Source organism: Sus scrofa, chromosome 16, assembly GCF_054392235.1.
Source record: "Sus scrofa isolate SSC_HxYL_T2T_F1_AM1 chromosome 16, Sscrofa_HxYL_maternal_Yorkshire_Landrace_v2.0, whole genome shotgun sequence".
NCBI classification, from domain to species: Eukaryota; Metazoa; Chordata; class Mammalia; order Artiodactyla; family Suidae; genus Sus; species Sus scrofa.
Genome location: NC_139398.1, coordinates 39,124,707 through 39,145,975, shown reverse-complemented (window position 1 = coordinate 39,145,975; position 21,269 = coordinate 39,124,707). Strand labels below are relative to the sequence as shown.

Below are 21,269 nucleotides of genomic sequence, written 5' to 3'. Positions count from 1 at the left end.
CTCTGGCATAGGCCGGTGGCTACAGCTCCAATTGGACCCCTAGCCTGGGAACCTCCATATGCCGCGGGAGCGGCCCAAGAAATAGCAAAAAGGCAATAAATAAATAAATAAATAAATAAATAAATAAATAAATAAGATGTAAAGAAATGGAAAGATATTCCATGTTCCTGGATTGGAAAAATCAATATTGTAAAAATGGCCATACTACCCAAAGCAATCTACAGATTCAATGCAATCCCTATCAAATTACCCATGACATTTTTCACAGAACTAGAACAAACAATCCAAACATTTATATGGAACCACAAAAGACCCAGAATCGCCAAAGCAATCCTGAGAAACAAAAACCAAGCAGGGGACACTACTTTCCCAGACTTCAGGCAATATTACAAAGCCACAGTCATCAAAACAGTGTGGTACTGGTATCAAAACAGACAGACAGACCAATGGAACAGAATAGAGAACCCAGAAATAAACCCTGACGCCTACAGTCAATTAATCTTTGACAAGGGAGGCAAGAACATAAAATGGGAAAAAGAAAGTCTATTCAGCAAGCATTGCTGGGAAACCTGCACAGCTACATGCAAAGCAATGAAATTAGAACACACCCTCACACCATGCACAAAAATAAACTCAAAATGGCTGAAAGACTTATATATGCGACAGGACACCATCAAACGCCTAGAAGAGAACAAAGGCAAAACACTCTCTGACATCAACATCATGAATATTTTCTCAGGTCAGTCTCCCAAAGCAATAGAGATTAGAGCAAAAATAAACCCATGGGACCTAATCAAACTGACAAGCTTTTGCACAGCAAAGGAAACCAAAAAGAAAACAGAAAGACAACTTACAGAATGGGAAAAAATAGTTTCAAACGATGCAATGGACAAGGGCTTAATCTCTAGAATATAGAAGCAACTTATACAACTCAACAGCAAAAAAGCCAACAACACAATGGAAAAATGGGCAAAAGACCTGAATACACTGTTCTCCAAGGAAGATATACAGATGGCCAGCAAACACATGAAAAAATGCTCAACATCGCTGATTATAACACAAATGCAAATCAAAACTACCACGAGATACCACCTCACACCAGTCAGAATGGCCATCATTAATAAGTCCACAAATAACAAGTGCTGGAGGGGCTGTGGAGAAAAGGGAACCCTCCTGCACTGCTGGTGGGAATGTAAACTGGTACAGCCACTATGGAGAACAATTTGGAGATACCTTAGACATCTATACATAGAACTTCCATATGACCCCACAATCCCACTCTTGGGCATCTATCCGGACAAAACTCTACTTAAAAGAGACACAATGCACCCACATGTTCATTGCAGCACTATTCACAATAGCCAGGACATGGAAACAACCCAAATGTCCATCAACAGATGACTGGATTCAGAAGATGTGGTATATACACACAATGGAATACTACTCAGCCATAAAAAACAACAAAATGCCATTTGCAGCAGCATGGATGGAACTAGAGAATCTCATACTGAGTGAAATGAGCCAGAAAGACAAAGACAAATACCATATGATATCACTTATAACTGGAATCTAATATCCAGCACAAATGAACATCTCCACAGAAAAGAAAATCATGGACTTGGAGAATAGACTTGTGGCTACCTGATGGGAGGGGGAGGGAGTGGGAGGGATCAGGAGCTTGGGGTTATCAGATACAACTTAGAATAGATTTACAAGGAGATCCTGCTGAGTAGCATTGAGAACTATGTCTAGACACTCATGTTGCAACAGAACAAAGGGTGGGGGAAAAAAATGTAATTGTAATGTATACATGTAAGAATAACTTGATCCCCATGCTGTACAGTGAGGAAAAAAATAAAATAAAAAAAAATGATCCCTTCTTACAGATTTGCCTTCTTAAAGTCTCATATGAAAACAGAGTGCAAGGAAAAGCTGGGGTTGCCTGAATATGATGTAGGAAAGTGGGGAGGTAGGGGAGAAAAGGGGCCTTGGGATTTTTTTTTTTTCCCCCTCTGGCTAGTAGTCACTTGTCCACGAAGGCCTAGTCTGCTTGCTCTTCAAGGTCTTAAGCGTTAACTTCCTAATCCTTTGCCTCATAAATGCCACATGGCATTCCTGTCTTTATGCCTTAATGTGACCCACACCTGCTGGAAGGTGTGTCCTCTCCCTCCACCCGGTTAGCAAAGGCCCACCCACATGTCCTGCCTTAGCTTGACCCCTTACCCCCGCGGAGGGTGGACCTCCTTCATCCATGCCTCCTGTCTCTGGGAGGACCTGGGGAAACATGATTCTCATTTAGCATATATTCTGCCTCATTGAATATATACAAAAAGGTGTATCTGTACTGGAAAAACAGCTACCAGGTAGTGATCTAAAGACTGTAAATATTTCTAATTTTCAAAAAGAACTCTATAACATGGTATTAAGACCATATTGTGTGTGTGTATATGTGTGTGTCTTTTGAGGGCTGCACCTGCAGCATATGGAGGTTCCCAGGCTAGAGGTCAAATTGGAGCTGCAGATGGTGGCCTATACCACAACCAGAGCAACGTGGGATCTGATCCGTGTCTGTCACCTACACCACAGCTCACAGCAACACCGGATGCTTAACCCACTGAGCAAGGACAAATATTGAACCTGTGTCCTCCTGGATGCTAGTTAGATCGGTTTTCCGCTGAGCCATGACAGGAACTCCTAGGACCCAAGCTTTATAGAAACAGAAATGGCCTCAGGAAATTGCAATGATGTGCCTGAGGCCATACTTCAAAATAAGTAGGATTTGAATCCAGACCCACCTGCCTATGAAACCCAAGCAAATGTGTTTCCTCAAGCAAATTACTACTATTTCTGTAGTGAAAGTAAGTGCTTTAAAACCAGGTCTCTATCTCCTCCCTCTGAGTGTCCTGGACTATGAGTACTTAATGGCCTTAATAGAAAGGTTGCATTCAAATGAGATGGCACATCCTGAGTATACCACTGTAGAGAAAGAGGGCCAAGAGGCAGAGGAAAGCAAGTTTGGGATTAACATTTCTGCACATAATCCACAAAGTGAATGCTCCACAGGCATGATAATCCAGTATTGGCTGGCTATCCAATTCCACAGAGTTCTCCTGCCGAATTTCACGATGTCAGAGCATAAGCACCAGTGTTTGTTTCCATAGCTGTTTCTGCTCATCCAATGAGCTTGCTGGGCCTGGAATTAATCCTTCATGGATGTTAGAAATATTATGACAACAGCTGGTACTGTCATTTGCAGAGTCCAAAATCGAACTTCCATTTCTTTCCCCCAAGCAAGAATTATGTGTTTCTTTTCAAATGCTGGACTTACTTCAAAATTAAAGCTTCCTCTGCAATAGTTAATTTTTTTCTGATTAAAACACATATAAAAGTGGCTCCCTAACATTAAACTCAGGCTGTGATATTTTCATGTGTTTTTAATTTTTTATTTTTGGCCATGCCTGCAGCACATGGAAGTTCCAGGGCCAGGGATTGAACCTACGCTACAGCAGCAACTCATGCTGCTGCAATGACATGCCAGATCCTTAACCCACTACACCACAAGGAAGCTCCAATATCTTCATGTTTTATCGTCTAGAGTCCATGTTTTATAGTTTAGGAAACATGTTTATAATGGTGATTTCTGAATCTGTTCAATTATAAGATGTAATATAATGGATACTACCAATTACTTTTGGTGAGGAATGGAGGGTACTCTATTTTTTAAAGAGAAAGACTATGTACATTTACTTTTTTTTTTTTTTTAAAGAAACATCTGTCATGGTCATGGCATGCCATAACCAGGCAAGATATTGGAGGCCAAGTTAAAGCTGAGACACTGCTTGCTAGGGGCAGTTACGGTATGGAGTATGGCTCTCCTGACCACTTCTTGCTGATCTTTCCTTTTGCATTCACAGCCCTGGCATATGCCACTTTCCCATGCCCAACCTAGGCCATCCCAGCTGTCACAGTGCAAATACAATCAGGTGGTTTCATGGCAGAACATAGCTGTACCAACATAGTTCAGATTTCTAGGCCAGGTGTATAATCATCATGTGTGCAATTTCTGTGAGATGAGTGAGCTCCTCCTATGCATTGGTACACAGTATTCACAGCATAACTCATATGGTGATTTCATTATGGAAAGTGGGTTCTTAAGGTAGCACAAAACCTAATTCTTCTGGAAGAAATAAAGTAGATGCTACAAGGGATGATGTGAGCCATTCCAGTGTTTCAATGAGTAAATGCTGGATCTCTGAGCACCTCAGTAATCAAAACTTATCCATATCATTCCACAAGCTAAGACGTTTAAGCCACATTTCCTCTTCCAAGTTCTACTGGTCAGCTGCAGGTACTTGCCAATTCTTAAACTTTTACATGTGGGACTCTCTCTTACCAAAATGTTCCTGCTGTATTTTTCTTTAGAATCTACATTAATTGTTCTTTTTTTTTTCCTCGCTAAAGAGAAGACAAAAACCAAAAGGGTATTTATAAACAAGGTTTAGAGTTCAAAGCTAAAGAGAAGGGCAGTTTGTTCAGTTGGGTGCATCCAACACTGCTCTCAAATGTTTATTTTATGCCTCTGTCCTATTTTAGAAGTCTTACTTTTATGAAGATGAATGGCCATTAACTTCTGAAATTGGAGAGAAGAGCAAAATGCTTAAGCTCAGATATCCAAATGAAACTCCAATGATAATTTATATCAGTGCATGATGATTTCCAAAGCAGCTTTCTACACAATAGAAGTAAGCCTATCCATGCCTCTGTATTATCTTTTGTTGTTACACTGCCAAAAATATGCCACTCAGTAAAATAGCAATCTATGCATAAAATATGTGTGTCTGTGTATGTGCAGTGCTCTAATATTTAGCTACTTAGAAATTATGGAGATCAAAGAAAAGGGAACCCTCCTACACTGCTGGTGGGAATATAAATTAGTACAACCACTATGGAAAACAGTAAGGAGGTATCTCAGAAAACTAAATATAGAACTTCCATATGATTCAGCAATCCCACTCCTGGGCATATATCTGGACAAAAATTTTACTGAAAAAGATACATGCACCCCAGCATTCACAGCAGCACTATTCACAATAGCCAAGACATATAAACAACTTAAATGTCCAAGGACAGATGAACAGATTAAGAAAATGTGGTACATACACACAATGGACTACTACTCAGCCATAAAAACAATACAATAATTTCATTTGCAGCAACATGGTTGGAACTAGAGACTCATATTAAGTGAAGTCAGAAAGAAAAACAAATACCATATGATTATCACTTTTATCTAGAATCTAATATACAGCACAAATGAACCTATCTACAGCAAAAAAAAAAAACAAAACAAACAAACAAAAAAAACCCTCATGGACATGGAGAATAGACTTGTGGTTGCCGAAGGGAAGGGAGTTTGGGGTTAGCAGATGAAAATTATTGCATTTGGAGTGGATAAGCAATGAGATCCTGCTGTCTAGCACAGGTAATTATGTCTAGTCACTTGTGATGCAACATGATGGAGGATAATGTGGAAAAAAGAACATACATATGTACAACTAGGTCACTTTGCTGTACAGCAGAAATTAACAGAACATTGTAAATTAACAATAAAAAGTGAAAAAAAGATACTTGATCAACAACAAAAAGAAATTATGGAGATCAAGGTGTTTTAGTCACTCATTTAAATTTATAATAGAAAAGGTAAAGAGGTTTTCTTTACTTCAATCCTATAGTCTACTTCTGTTTTCACCTGGCTAATTATCTTATGTGGTTGGAATTAGACATTGTCAAGAAACGTAGAGGGTTCATTATCAGGCTTGAAGTTGTTTCTGTTGTTGTTTGTTTTAAAGATAGTTGAGGTTTAAAAAAAATGGAAAGAAGGCTGGGTTCATAAACTGGGAGTGTGCTGGGATGGGACTAAAGAATAACAAGTTTGAGAAAGTAAGGGGATAGCAGGCAAGACTGAGCAGACATCAATATCTTCAAAATCAATCAGTGTGATACACCACATTAACAAACTGAATAAAAACCATATGATCCTCTCAATAGACGTGGAAAAAGCCTTTGACAAAATCCAACACCCATTTCTGATAAAAAGCCTTCAGAAAGTGGGCATAACGGGAACCTACCTCAACATGATAAAGGCCATATATGTCAAACCCACAGCTAACATCATTCTGAATGGTGAGAAGCTGAAAGAATTCCCACTGAGATCAGGAACAAGACAAGGATGTCCGCTCTTGCCACTACTTTTCAACATAGTTTTGGAAGTCCTAGCCACAGCAATCAGAGAAGTGAAAGAGATAAAAGGAATCCAAACTGGAAAGAAGTAAAACTATCCCTATTTGCAGATGACATGATACTATACTTAGAGAATCCTAAAGATGCTACCAAAAAACTGTTAGAACTCATCCATGAATTTGACAAAGCCACAGGATATAAAATACACAGAAATTGATGGCATCTCTACATACTAACAATGAAAGATCAGAAAGAGAAATTAGGGAAGCAATCCCGTTTACCATCACATCCAAAAGAATAAAATACCTAGGTGTAAACCTACCTAAAGAGATAAGAGACCTGTACTAGGAAAACTAGAAGACACTGATGAAAGAAATCAAAGATTACACAAACAGATGGAAAGACATACCATGCTCTTGGATTAGAAGAGTTAATATTATCAAAATGACTATATTACCCAAGGCAATCTACAGATTCAATGCAATCCTTATCAAATTACCAAGGCCATTTTTCACAGAACTCGAATATTTTAAAGTTTGTCCAGAAGCGTAAAAGACCCAGAATAGCCAAAGGCATCCTGAAAAAGATAAATGGAGCTGGAGGCATCAGGCTCCCTGACTTCAGACTATACTACAAAGCTACAGTCATTAAAACCATATGGTACTGGCACAAAGACAGAAATATAGATCAGTGGAAAAGGATAGAAAGCCCAGAATTCAACCCACACACCTACAGCCAATTCATCTATGACAAAGGAGGCAAGAATATACAATGGAGAAAAGACAGCCTGTTCAATAAGTGGTGCTGGGAAAACTGGAGAGCCACAGGTAAAAGAATGAAATTAGAACACTCTCTAACACCACACACAAAAATAAATTCAAAATGGATTAAAGAACTAGATATAAGACCAGATACTATAAAACTCTTAGAGGAAAACTTAGGCCAAACACTCTCTGACATAAACAACAGCAACATCTTCTCAGATCCACCTCTTGAGTAATGACAATAAAAACAAAAATAAACACATGGGATTTAATTAAACTTCAAAGTTTCTGCACAGCAAAGGAAACCCTAAACAAAGCGAAAAGACAACCTCAGAATAGGAGAAAACCTTTGCAAATGAATCAACTGACCAGGGATTAATCTCAAAGATTTATAAATGCCTCCTACAGCTCCATACCAAAAAAACAAACAACCCCATCAAAAAATGGGCAGAAGATCTAAACAGACAATTCTCCAAATAAGACATGTGGATGGAAAAAAAACACATTAAAAGATGTTCAACATCACTCATTATTAGAGAAATACAAATCAAAACCACTATGAGGTACCATCTTATACCAGCCAGAATGGCCATCATCAAAAAGTCTACAAACAATAAGTGCTGGAGAGGGTGTGGAGAAAAAGGAACCCTATTACATCGTTAGTGGGAATATAAGTTGGTGCAACCACTGTGGAAAATAGTATGGAGATTCCTCAGAAAACTAAAAATACAACTACCATTTGATCCAGCAATTCCACTCCTGGGCATCTATCCAGAGAAAACCATGACTCGAAAAGAAAATATGTACTCCAATGTTCATTGCAGCACTATTTGCAAGAGCAAAGACATGGAAACAACCTAAATGTCCATTGACAGAGGAGTGGATCAAGAAGATGTGGTACATATACACAATGGAATATGACTCAGCCATTAAAAGGAATGGCATTAAAATACCAGCATTTTTAGCAATATGATGGACTTAGAAATTATCATGCTAAGTGAAGTCAGTCAGACAGTGAGACCGACATCAAATGCTTTCACTGACATGTGGAATCTGAAAAAAGGACACAATGAACTTCTTTGCAGAACAGATACTGACTCACAGACTTTGAAAAACTTATTGTCCCCAAAGGAGACAGTTTGGGGGGTGGGGGGATGCACTGAGTGTTTGGGAGGTACATGCTATAAAATTTGGTTGTGATGATTGTTATATACCTATAAATGTAATAAAATTCATTAAGTATTAAAAAACACCAAATTTGATTTGGGGCACTTAACACTTATATTCCAGAAATAAAGTTTTGGGCAAACCAAAAAAAAAAAAAAAAAAGCAGACAAAATGTGAATAAGGTGTCACATCATAGTTATCAAATAGGAATACATAGTAATTGTGTGCATAGTAGTAAAAGGGTAGGTTTTAGGATAGCTGAGATTTGGTCCCAGGAACATGCAAAGCCATTAACTAGTAACTCTGAACAAGTTACTTCTTTCCTAGACCTCTGTTTTCACCTCTAGGGAATACAAATATCTTTTATAGATTATATATGGATTAAATGAAGAAATACATAAATTTAGCATGGTGTTGTGATTTCACTATTACTTTGAGTTTAGTACTTCAGAGTTCATAGTAGGCTTAGAGAATATTTTATAAGAGGAAACCAAATAAGAGTAGGCTAAGCTTGAAGAAAAGACAGGAGCCAGAGCACAGGCACATCAAGCAGACCAGTGAGTAGACTGGGTGTGCACACTGCAATGGGCAGGAAGAGGCAGGAATAAAGCCCATTAAGAGTTTTCAAATACATGTATACAGAAAACTATAAGCCACTGATGAAAGAAATTGAAGACACAAAGATATTTCACGCCGAAGAATATTATCAACTTGTCCATAATACCCCAATCTAGAGATGCAATACAATCCTTCTAAAAATTCCATAGCATTTTTCACCAAAATAGAATGGATGATCCTAATACTTATATGGAACCATAAAACACCCTTAATAGCAAGAGCAATCTTGAGGAGGATTAACAAAGCTGGAGGCACCACACTGATTTCAAACAGTATCACAAAACTATAATAATCAAAAGGGTATGGTATTGGCATAAAAATAGAAACAAAGATCCATGAAACAGAAAAGAAAGCCCCAAAACAAACCCAGATTTATATGGTTAATTAGTTTACAACAAAGGGGTCAAGAATATACAATCTTCATTAATTGGTGCTGGGAAAACTGGACAGCTACCTGCAAAAGAATGAGACTGTACCACTATCTTAAACCATACACAAAAATTAACTCAGAAAGGATTAACTTTGAGTATAAGATCTGAAACCATAAAACTGCAAGAAAACAGATGTTAAGCTCCTTGATACCAGTCTTCAATTTTACACCAAAAGCAAAGGAAATAAAAACAGATGAGTAGGACCATATTACACTGAGCAGCTTCTGTACACAAATGAAACCATCAAAATGAAAACACAATTTACCAAATGGGAGAAAATATTTACAAACCATATCTGATAAGGGGTTAACATCCAAAATATATAAAGAACTCATACAACTCAATAGCAAAAAAGAAAAAAAAAATCTGCATGGCAGAGGATCTCACGAGACATACTTCCCAATAAGACACACAGGTACATGAAAATGTACTCAATATCACTAATAAGGAAAATACAAAGCAAAACCACAATGAGATCACCTCATACCTGTTAGAATGGCTATTATCAAAAATAAAATAACAAGTGTTGGCAAAGATGTGAAGAAAAGGAACTCTCATGCCAGTTGGTGGGAATGTAAATTAGTGCAGTTACTATGGGAAACAGTATGGAGGTTCCTCAAAAAATTAAAAACAGAACTACTATGTGACCCAGCAATTCCACTTCTGGGTATTTACATCTGAAGAAAATGAAAATACTAACTCATAGAGATACATGCTTCTCCATGTTCACTCCAGCATTGTTTACAACAGCCCAGATATGAAGGCATGGTAAGCATCAATCAATAGTTGAATGGATAGATGTGTTATACATACATGCAAATACTATTCAGCCATAAAAAATGAAATCTTGCAATTTGCAACAAAGATGGACCTTGAGAGCATTATACTAAGTGAAATAAAGTTAAGAGAAAGATAAAAACCATATGATCTCATCTATATGTGGAATCTAAATAAAACAAAAAACAGCAAAAACAACCCCTGAGCTGTGAGCCACATGGGAAGTCAAGAGGGGGATCCCCACTCTCACCACTGCTCTTCAATACAGTTTTGGAAGTCCTAGCCACAGCAATTAGACAAACAAAAGAAATAAAAAGCATCCATATAGGAAGAGAAGAGATAAAACTGTCACTGTATGCAGATGACATGATACCATACATAGAAAACCCTAAGGACTCAACCCCAAAACTACTTGAACTGATTAATAAATTCAGCAAAGTAGCAGGATATAAGATTAACATTCAGAAGTCAGTTGCATTTCTGTATACCAACAATGAAATATTAGAAAAGGAATACAAAAATACAATACCTTTTAAAATTGCACCTCACAAAATCAAATACCTCGGAATACACGTGACCAAAGAGGTAAAGGACGTATATGCCGATAACTACAAAACTTTAATCAATGAAATCAAAGAAAAGGTAAGGAAATGGAAAGATATTTCATGTTCCTGGATTGGAAAAATCAATATTGTAAAAATGGCCATACTACCCAAAGCAATCTACAGATTCAATGCAATCCCTATCAAATTACCCATGACATTTTTCACAGAACTAGAACAAACAATCCAAACATTTATATGGAACCACAAAAGACCCAGAATCGCCAAAGCAATCCTGAGAAACAAAAACCAAGCAGGGGACACTACTTTCCCAGACTTCAGGCAATATTACAAAGCCACAGTCATCAAAACAGTGTGGTACTGGTATCAAAACAGACAGACAGACCAATGGAACAGAATAGAGAACCCAGAAATAAACCCTGACGCCTACAGTCAATTAATCTTTGACAAGGGAGGCAAGAACATAAAATGGGAAAAAGAAAGTCTATTCAGCAAGCATTGCTGGGAAACCTGCACAGCTACATGCAAAGCAATGAAATTAGAACACACCCTCACACCACGCACAAAAATAAACTCAAAATGGCTGAAAGACTTATATATGCGACAGGACACCATCAAACGCCTAGAAGAGAACAAAGGCAAAACACTCTCTGACATCAACATCATGAATATTTTCTCAGGTCGGTCTCCCAAAGCAATAGAGATTAGAGCAAAAATAAACCCATGGGACCTAATCAAACTGACAAGCTTTTGCACAGCAAAGGAAACCAAAAAGAAAACAGAAAGACAACTTACAGAATGGGAAAAAAATAGTTTCAAACGATGCAATGGACAAGGGCTTAATCTCTAGAATATAGAAGCAACTTATACAACTCAACAGCAAAAAAGCCAACAACACAATGGAAAAATGGGCAAAAGACCTGAATACACTGTTCTCCAAGGAAGATATACAGATGGCCAGCAAACACATGAAAAAATGCTCAACATCGCTGATTATAACACAAATGCAAATCAAAACTACCACGAGATACCACCTCACACCAGTCAGAATGGCCATCATTAATAAGTCCACAAATAACAAGTGCTGGAGGGGCTGTGGAGAAAAGGGAACCCTCCTGCACTGCTGGTGGGAATGTAAACTGGTACAGCCACTATGGAGAACAATTTGGAGATACCTTAGACATCTATACATAGAACTTCCATATGACCCTGCAATCCCACTCTTGGGCATCTATCCGGACAAAACTCTACTTAAAAGAGACACATGCACCTGCATGTTCATTGCAGCACTATTCACAATAGCCAGGACATGGAAACAACCCAAATGTCCATCAACAGATGACTGGATTCAGAAGATGTGGTATATACACACAATGGAATACTACTCAGCCATAAAAAACAACAAAATGCCATTTGCAGCAGCATGGATGGAACTAGAGAATCTCATCCTGAGTGAAATGAGCCAGAAAGACAAAGACAAATACCATATGATATCACTTATAACTGGAATCTAATATCCAGCACAAATGAACATCTCCACAGAAAAGAAAATCATGGACTTGGAGAATAGACTTGTGGCTACCTGATGGGAGGGGGAGGGAGTGGGAGGGATCAGGAGCTTGGGGTTATCAGATACAACTTAGAATAGATTTACAAGGAGATCCTGCTGAGTAGCATTGAGAACTATGTCTAGACATTCATGTTGCAACAGAACAAAGGGTGGGGGAAAAAAATGTAATTGTAATGTATACATGTAAGAATAACTTGATCCCCTTGCTGTACAGTGGGAAAATAAATAAATAAAGTCTCAAGGATTAAAAAAAAAAAAAAAACCCTGAGCTAATGGATACAGAGACTATTAGTAGTTGTAAGAGGCCAGAGGTTGGTAGGGGGCGGGGTGGGGCATACAAAATGGTAAAGCAGGCTAAAAAGCACACACTTCTAGGCAAGTCATGGGGATACAAGATGCAGTATAGTGAATATAGTTAATACTGTATTGTATATTTGAGTTATTAAGAGAGTAGATCTTAAATTTTCACAAGAAAATGTTTTACATAAGGTGATGGATGTTAACTAGAGTTATTGTGGTGGTTATTTCACAACATATACAAACTTAAAAACTGAAACTAATGTTATTTCGGTTATATTTAATTTAAAAAACTACATCAAAAGAGATTCAGAATCTGTTCTCAATTTCTACAGTGGACAAGGTGAGCAGAAAGTTTTAGGTTAAACGTTGACAAGAAAGTTTCATGATATGCAGATGTTCAGAACCATTGACAAATATCATCAATATAAGCTTAATTTGCAGGGGTTTTAAGTTCTACAGGCAATAATCTTTATTACTGTTTTAAATGCAGCTTAATGTACAGAATAAGTAACTCAGAGTCTTCCTATACAAGAGGACAAATGACATTTGCCTTTTAGTTGACATGTACTTTTTTTTCTGTCTTTTTAGGGCTGCACCCATGGCATATGAAAGCTCCCAGGCTAGGGGTTGAATGAATTGGAGCTGTATCTGCTGGCCTATGCCACACTCACAGCAACGCCAGATGCAAGCCACATCTGCAACCTACACCACAGCTCGCAGCAATGCTGCATCCTTAACCCACTGAGCAGGGCCAGGGATTGAATCCTTGCCCTCATGGATACTAATCAGGTTTGTTACTGCTGAGCCACAGTGGGAACTCCAGTTGACATGTGAGCATCATGGAAGAGTAAGGAACAAACTGGCCCACTGTTTCAAGAAACCACATCTGGGAATCTGGCATTAGGGTAGGTCAGCTGCGTTGACTGGTAGCAATTTTGTCATCTGGTTGGTAATGGTCTTATTGGTGCTGTATTTCATGATATCTATTATTTTAATCCTAGTGATGAGCATAGTATAGGTAGGCATATTCTTTATTTAGAAAATTTGGATACTGAGGCACAAGTAAGTTAAACTAGATGTCCAAAATAACCAATAGAGATTTTTGCAACCTAAAATCTGTTCGCCAAGGCTTAAGTAAAAAAATAACTATCGATTGCCAATGAGCTAGACATAGAACATGGTTTCTATATATTAAACCAATACACTAAAAAACAATCATGATAATATTTTACCTGATAAAACTGCTCCACTAAGAAGAGAACCTTCTCACAGTTCTTAGAATCCAGAACCACGTTGGCCCTTTAGAGAACAAAAGGAAGAGTTCCACCACTGAATTTTGGGCTACTGAGATTTACCATGAAAAATGATAGTCTAAATGCATGAAATTTTCTCAAGAAAACTGATGTCACAATAGTACTAGCATATTAAAAGGAGAAAAAAATAGATCCTGAATTATTAAACCATCTAAGGGTATCATTAAGCAGAAGACTGCTTTCTGCAAATTTGTGGAATATGCTTTGGAACACATCTTTTGGATTTAAAGAGTAAACTACTAAATAATGAAAGCCAAGTATTTTTGTAAGCCATGCAGAGAAAGGAGACAAGGGAAAATCTGAACAATCTCACACCATTAAACATTTTTAAAGAGAATCCTTTAAATTGAAATCAATGAGACATTTGAAGGATAAAATTGGAGGTTTACATACATTCATGATTACCATTCATTCAGCTGTCACTGATTAGATTCAATTATTAAGGATTCAAAAGAATCATTAAAAATATGGTCTATCAAGGAATATACAACTTAGATAGGAGACAATGTTTCACTATGTTTCTGCCAGATAATTTATTATAATGTAGAGTTACATATGAATAAAGTTGCATGTGTTAGAGAAATATAACCAATTTTCAGAAAATAAAGTTTCTGTATATTTTACATGCCTTATTCATGTTTTATCCAATTCCTCCCTATTCCAAAGAACACCAAGACTGAATTAGGAAATAAGAGTTAATATTAAGGACACAGGTAGAAATGAGTCACACAAGTATGATTAGACATATTTATTATTCATAATCATGATTAATGAAGTGATAAATGAAAAGTGTAAGTGATGATCAGAAAGACAAAGCATCCTTATGTAGCAAAAGTTCTTAAATAAGGAGAACAATTAGAAGGCAAAGTGGCTCAATGTGCAATTTTCAAAGTAAACTATTCCTCTTATTTCCAACCTCTAACTGCTTGGACAGAGGCAGGAATGCCATGCCTGGCATACCAATACTGCAATGCTTCAGAGGGAAGCAAATTCAGGTTGCTGGGCCAAGTGTGCTGTTCGAATACCTAGAGGAACCATTCTTTATTAGGAATATAAAGGGATTCAGGTTTACTCTCTTTTGTGATGTGTCATTAGTCTCGTCCATCCATCTCCATTAAAAAAAAAATTAAACTTGGCTTGATTCTTCTGTCTGCAAGCCAAATTATAGTTCCCAGACAACTGAAAGTCATGTACTCTCATAGAAGCAATCATTTGTTTACAATCATTAGACATAGCTATGTACAGCTGACCCTTGAGCAAGACGGGGGTTAGGGCACCAACTGCACATGGTTGAAAACTAAAGTGTAATTTACAGTTTGCTCTCTATATCCACATTTTCTCTATATCCATGGATTCAACCAACCACAAATCCTGCAGTGCTGCAATATCTACTATTGCAAAAAATCTGAGTATAAGTAGACCTATGCAGCTCAAGCCCATTTTGTACAAGGGTCAAGTATATCTTAAATAGTACATCTGCAAGTGGAAATGTAAGCATTTTTTTAAATTTATTTTTTTACCCACTTTTTTTTTCCCCACTGTACAACATGTGGACCCAGTTACACACACATGTATACATAATTTTTTCTCCCACTGTCGTGCTGCGTTATAAGTATCTAGACATAGTTCTCAGTGCTACACAGCAGGATCTCATTGTTAATCCATTCCAAGACCAATAGTTTGCATCTGTTAACCTCAAGCTCCCAATTCCTCCCACTCCCTCCCTCCAGGCAACCACAAGTCTATTTTCCAAGTCCATGATTTTCTTTTCTGTGGAAAGGTTCATTTGTGCTGTATATTAGATTCCAGATATAAGTGATATCATATGGTATTTGTCTTTCTCTTTCTGACTTATTTCACTTAATATGAGAGTCTCTAGTTCCATCCATGTTGCTGCAAATGGCATTATGTCATTCTTTTTTTATGGCTGAGTAGTATTCCATTGATACCACATCTTTCTGAGTCATCTGTTAATGGACATTTGGGTTGTTTCCATGTCTTGGCTATTGCAAATAGAGCTGCAATGAACATGCAGGTGAATGTGTCTTTATTAAGGAAAGTTTTGTCCGGATATATGCCCAAGAGTGGAATTGCTGGGTCATATGGTAGTTCTATGTATAGATTTCTAAGGTACCTCCATACTGTCCTCCATAGTGGCTGTACCAGCTTACAGGAAATGTAAGCAGTTTTGTTAGTAAAGTAGCAGAGGAATAAAGGCAATAGAGTAGTTGAAGTAAAAGATGCACAAAGATAGATGGGTTCAATGCTGGAGCAAGATCCTGAAACAGACAAAAGGAGATGGAATCAAAACTGGTGGTGAAAAGGTTCAGCTTGAGAAAAGGGCTAACGCTTCTGAGTCATAATTCAGAAAGAAGAGGAAAGATAAAGATCCAGAGAGCTTTTATATTGGAGAAGATACCCTCTCGCGTAAGATGGCCTAAATCAGGGCTCTCAAAATGTGGTCCTTGGGAGTTCCCATCGTAGCGCAGTGGTTAACGAATCTGACTAGGAACCAGGAGGTTGCGGGTTTGAATCTTGGCCTTGCTTAGTGGGTTAAGGATCCGGCATTGCCGTGAGCTGTAGGTCGCAGGTGCGGCTCTGATCCCCCGTTGCTGTGGTGGCTCTGGCGTAGGCCGGTGGCTACAGCTCCGATTGCACCCCTAGCCTGGGAACCTCCATATGCCAGAGGAGCGGCCCTAGAAAAGGCAAAAAGACAAAAAAAAAAAAAAAAAAAAAATGAGGTCCTTGGACCAGCTGCACTGGCATCACCCGAGGGCTTGTTAGACAAGTAAATTCAGGAGCCCCACCCTGGCTGACTGAATCCAAATTGTGGGGGACAAGGCACAAGAGGCTATGTTATAGCAAGCCTGCCAGGTGATTTTTACACATATTCAAGTTTAAGAACCACTAACCTAAATCGTCTCAGTGAGAGACGTAAAACGTATCATCTGCTGAGACCAAGAGGGCAGGGCCAGGACTCGAGGGCTGAAGGTTTAGCACAGATGAAGGGAGGAATTAGTGAAAGGCTAGCAGAGTTGCACCAGGCCCATGTGAAGCTAGCTAGCATACCTTTCTGAATTAAAACTCTTCTGTAAGCTGGCTCCTGAGTGCAACTTCCTTGCATGGTAATAATGAGCCTATGTAAAATTGTATTCTGATTTTCATATGACCAACCATGACCCTGGAAAGATAGCTTTATTGTAATAAAGGCATTGTTTATATAGCCTTATTGTAATAAAGGGATTGTTTATATATTTTACATATGTGTATATGATACATATATATATGCATGCTTGTGTCGAATGACTCCAATTAAGTGCAAGAGAAAAGGTTTATCTGCATTAGAATATGGGAGAAAATACATTGGAACAAAAACAGACTCGATGAAGCCCCTAACTTTGTGTGGCCTTGGGCAAGTTGTTAAACACTTTCAAAGCTCATTTTCTTTTCTGCGAAGTTGGATCTAGCATTCATTTATTCAAACAACAAGGGGGGAGATAAGTACACAGCACAAAGCATATTACGGTGAAGGCTTGGATGGGGTACTGCTAAAACACAGATGCTTAGAGAAAAATGAGGAATTAGCGCCTAATTCTACAAAGGAAAACAAGGAAGGTTTCCTGTTGAAAAGGACAGTTGAGCTATACCAGAGAGAATATTCAACAGATGGAGACCACAAAGGTAGAGAGAAAGTACAGGGAAAACCTGGGAATGGAAAGAGCCATCAGGATTTGTAGCCACTGGACTGGTGAGAGACGGACAGTCTTTTTCAAGCTCTAAGATTGTCATTTTTAAACAGTTTTCAGCAGCCTGAAAGTAATGGGCAAATTTGATGGTGTAATTTAATCAACCAACCTAGAACTTGGACAACTTTTCATTTTTCAACGGTTAATATTGAACTTTAGGTAAAAGCTGATCTCAGAATTCTTGCTGGATGGCTTTAAAGTACAAGAACCAGGGTGTCAACTGTTCAAGGAGGGTCCAACCCTTCTACTTTCCATGCTCCTGCCATGAGATGATAGGCATTTCTGGGGCTACCTAGCACAAGGGCTACATTCCTCTTTGAAAAATACTGCTGCCTAGAAACCAGAATTAAAATCAATTCCATCATAGGAAAGGAAGAATACCCTACAGTGAACTTTCAATTGATCCTGTATAAGCGAGCCAACCTTTTATTCTCATAGTAAAATTCATACATTGAATCTCTCTCTGGCAAAGAGCCCCTGTGAAGCACCCTTTTCCTGTTTGGGTCAGGCCTCAGAGGACCTGAGTGATCAGAAAGCAGCTGTCCTCTTGAACTTAAGAGCAGTTCTGAGCTCTCCTCAGGGCAGCATGGTTACACTTAAGACAGAAGAGCAGCAGGCTCTGTATTTTCAGAAGAGAATGCCAAGAAAGCATCTTGTTCATTTTGATCACCTTTCACAATTCCGGGATTAAGCAACAGGCTGATCAATCACAATATTAAACCTCCCTCTTTTGGAAAGTGTTTCTTCTTTTTTTTAAATGGCCACACCACAGCATATGGAAGTTTCACAGCTAGGGACTGAATCTGAGCCACAGCTGTGACCTATCTAACAACGCTGGATCCTTTAACCCACTGCTCTGGGCTAGGGATTGAGCGCATGCCTCCACAGCAACCCGAGCTACTGCAGTCGTATTCTTAACCCACTGCACCACAGTGGAACTTCAGAGAGTGTTTCAGATCACTTTTTACAACTTCTGAAAACCATCCAAGCTATGAAATAAAAGGGCATCCTCACAGCAGACATTTGTGGTCCTACTTAAGGTAAAATAGCAATCATTTTTAGTTAATGAATTGTATGCCATGTACATGAGTCTTGAAAGTTTAGTCCAAAGAACAGCATTTCACTGAGTTCTAAGATCACATGGATTGAGTCACATGTCTGTCTATAAAGATGCCTTTTCTGGGCTTTTTGAGGATATCCACAGCATGCAAACTCCAAAGGGCCACAATCTCCCCAGAGCAAAGCATTCAGGACCTGCATTTACCACCATTATCAGTCCACATGCTGCCAGCAAGTATTAAGCACCTACTTCGTGCTGAGCACAGAGACAGCCTTTGCTGGTTCCAAACACGGGATAAAAATCTGAGTCAAATCCTACCCCTGGAATATAGCCCAGGATTACAATATAGCCAACAATTACGACTGTTGGTTTTTAATCCTTTCTGTGACAGAATGGCAGTGTTTGAGTTTTCAGAGTTCAAATCTGGGAGAGTCGATCCAACAGCTACTCAACCTGTCTTTATGATAACGATGATGTTCTGGACTCTGGCGAAGACTTCCCTTTGTAAGTTTTCCTCGGTTCCCACCACACCCCTTCGCCTCATGAAGTAGGCATCACTTAAATTTGGGTCCCTTCCCTAACTTGTTAACTAGACGTCTTTTGGGAAACAGTTAATATCATGAATGATTATCCCTTTCCTCAATAATCTTCATCACCATGAAGTATTTATTTTGAATGTTATGAAGAACCTTTTTACATGTCCAAATAAAATATATCTTTTAAGATCTCATAGAGTCATAAACTCACAACCAGGGCTGAAAGGAACCATGATTCACCAAGTTCAGGCTCCTTGGACAGATTTCTCATTTGCAAACTGTACTTCGACGATTAAGAAGAGAGTAAGTGTGAATGCCAAGAAGAACTACAAGTGCATGTGAGGAGAGATGGACAGAAGGCAGGAAAGAGACCACCACTTCACAGGATGCCAACAGCCGCCTATTAGAGACAGTATGTAAATTGCCTCTGATTTCTGTTGGCTGGATTTCTCGCTCAGAAGGGAGCTTTAGGAAAAGGTTTCATAATTATGCAAAGTAGCAGGGGCAAAAGGATACAGTTAAGCCATTTCTCTCAGCAGTTTCTCACCATTATCTTCACACTTAGCTCATTGTCGATTTGCATTATTTTTAAGAATTTATGATTTTTAATATTTAATCAGATGTAGTTCTAACCAGTGTATGAAATTATACCATGCCAAGGATATTACTATTCAAAACAGACCTTAAAGATGAGGGGAAAAAAAGATCTGTGTTGGGAACTATACCCAATCTCTTGGGATAGACCATGATAGAAAATAATATAAGGAAAATATATATATATATATATATATATATATATATACATGCACACAAACATGTATGTGACCGGATTATTTTGCTGTACAGCAGAAACTGGTACAACACTGAAAAACTATTTTTTAAAAATAATATATACACGCAAAAAAAAACAAAAACAAAAACAAAAACAAAGAAGAGTCCTGTGTTCCCACTGTCAGAGATCGGTAGAAACACAGAAACTAATTTACTTCCACTCACATCTGCACACTGATATCTCACTCTGACCTTCTGCCTGACTCTGCTACAGTGGCAATTTCTGACTGTTACCCATTGCATTCCTAACCCCCAGGAAGATTCACCTTTGTAATGCCTTAAACTCACACAACTCAGAAAATCCTTTTTAAGAAAAATGTACCTGGTTACATATACAAAATTCCCACAATAATTTCGATGCCACCCACCTGAAGGCAAGCATAACGAAGAGAAAGCTGAATTGGAAAAAGGTAGCGATCTTAAATTATGTATGGTTAAAATACATTATGTTTTGCAGTTTTTACCAAAAAAACCCTGACCATGACAGCACACTGCTAGGACCAATCTCAGGTCTCTGGAGGGAATCTGTACAAGTGAGGCGGCCTGAGCCTCCACTTCTATAGATACACACTACACCTGCCTCTGCTCTTACCTAACCTCCCCTGTCACCATTACAGCCTAACCGAGGGGGAAATTCCAGCCCAAGAATAAGCCTAATTTCCTTTACTGGTTCCCCTTACCCCAGAAAATAACTGAAATTCTCAAAAGGGACATAATTCAAAATCAAAGGTAAAAAAATACTGTAGAAAATTAAAATACTGTTTCTAAAAATACAGGATTTCAGCCCTCAAAAATATTCCTCATACCTCCTTGATCATCTTGTCTAAGCATCTTTTCACAGAGTGCATATTACCAGAATGTTCCTCTTCATACAATGTTATCTTTAGTGATCAAAATTCACTTCACTCTTCAAAAAAAAAAAAAAAAAAAGGAACTTAAGTTCAAAAAGGATCTTTATTGTAGTTCTTGGCTCAGGTCAGAAAAATAATGCTTTGTTCTGAAATAACTTGCTAAAGACCTCTGCCTGCTCTCCGGGCTCTGCGATCCTCTCAAAGGTGTCTTATAAAGGTCCAGTCCTGACTCCGTTCCAGCAAGTGGCTGGCTCCCCTGACAGCAGCTGGAGCACATTGCCGTCCTGAACAAGGCACCTCCACAGTCCGAGAGGGCCTCCCAGAAGCAAGGGGGTAGGCAGATGTTTCAACAGACTATTTCCATTAACCAATTCTCCTCAGCTGTGCCTAAGAACGCGGCCCCATCTTCAGAATACACATTCACAGTTCACCTATTCTGGTTATGACCTACCATGAATCCAGTACAGACCCAGGAAGCTAATTCTTTCCAGCCACAGAGAAA

At 38.5% G+C, this 21,269-nt stretch overlaps 1 protein-coding gene across 15 annotated transcripts in view; it reads right to left on the bottom strand.

Annotated features, from left to right (window-relative positions):
- GHR (growth hormone receptor) overlaps window positions 1-21,269 on the bottom strand; it is a 296,034-nt gene that overhangs the window by 237,253 nt on the left and 37,512 nt on the right. For 5 of the 15 annotated variants that reach the window (XM_085001600.1, XM_021076575.2, XM_021076568.2 and 2 more), the window contains exon 2: window positions 13,663-13,729. The exons of the other annotated variants lie outside the window; for them this stretch is intronic. The gene's annotated coding sequence lies outside the window, so the exon portion shown is untranslated. The remainder of the gene's footprint in view (window positions 1-13,662; window positions 13,730-21,269) is intronic. 15 annotated transcript variants of the gene reach the window in all.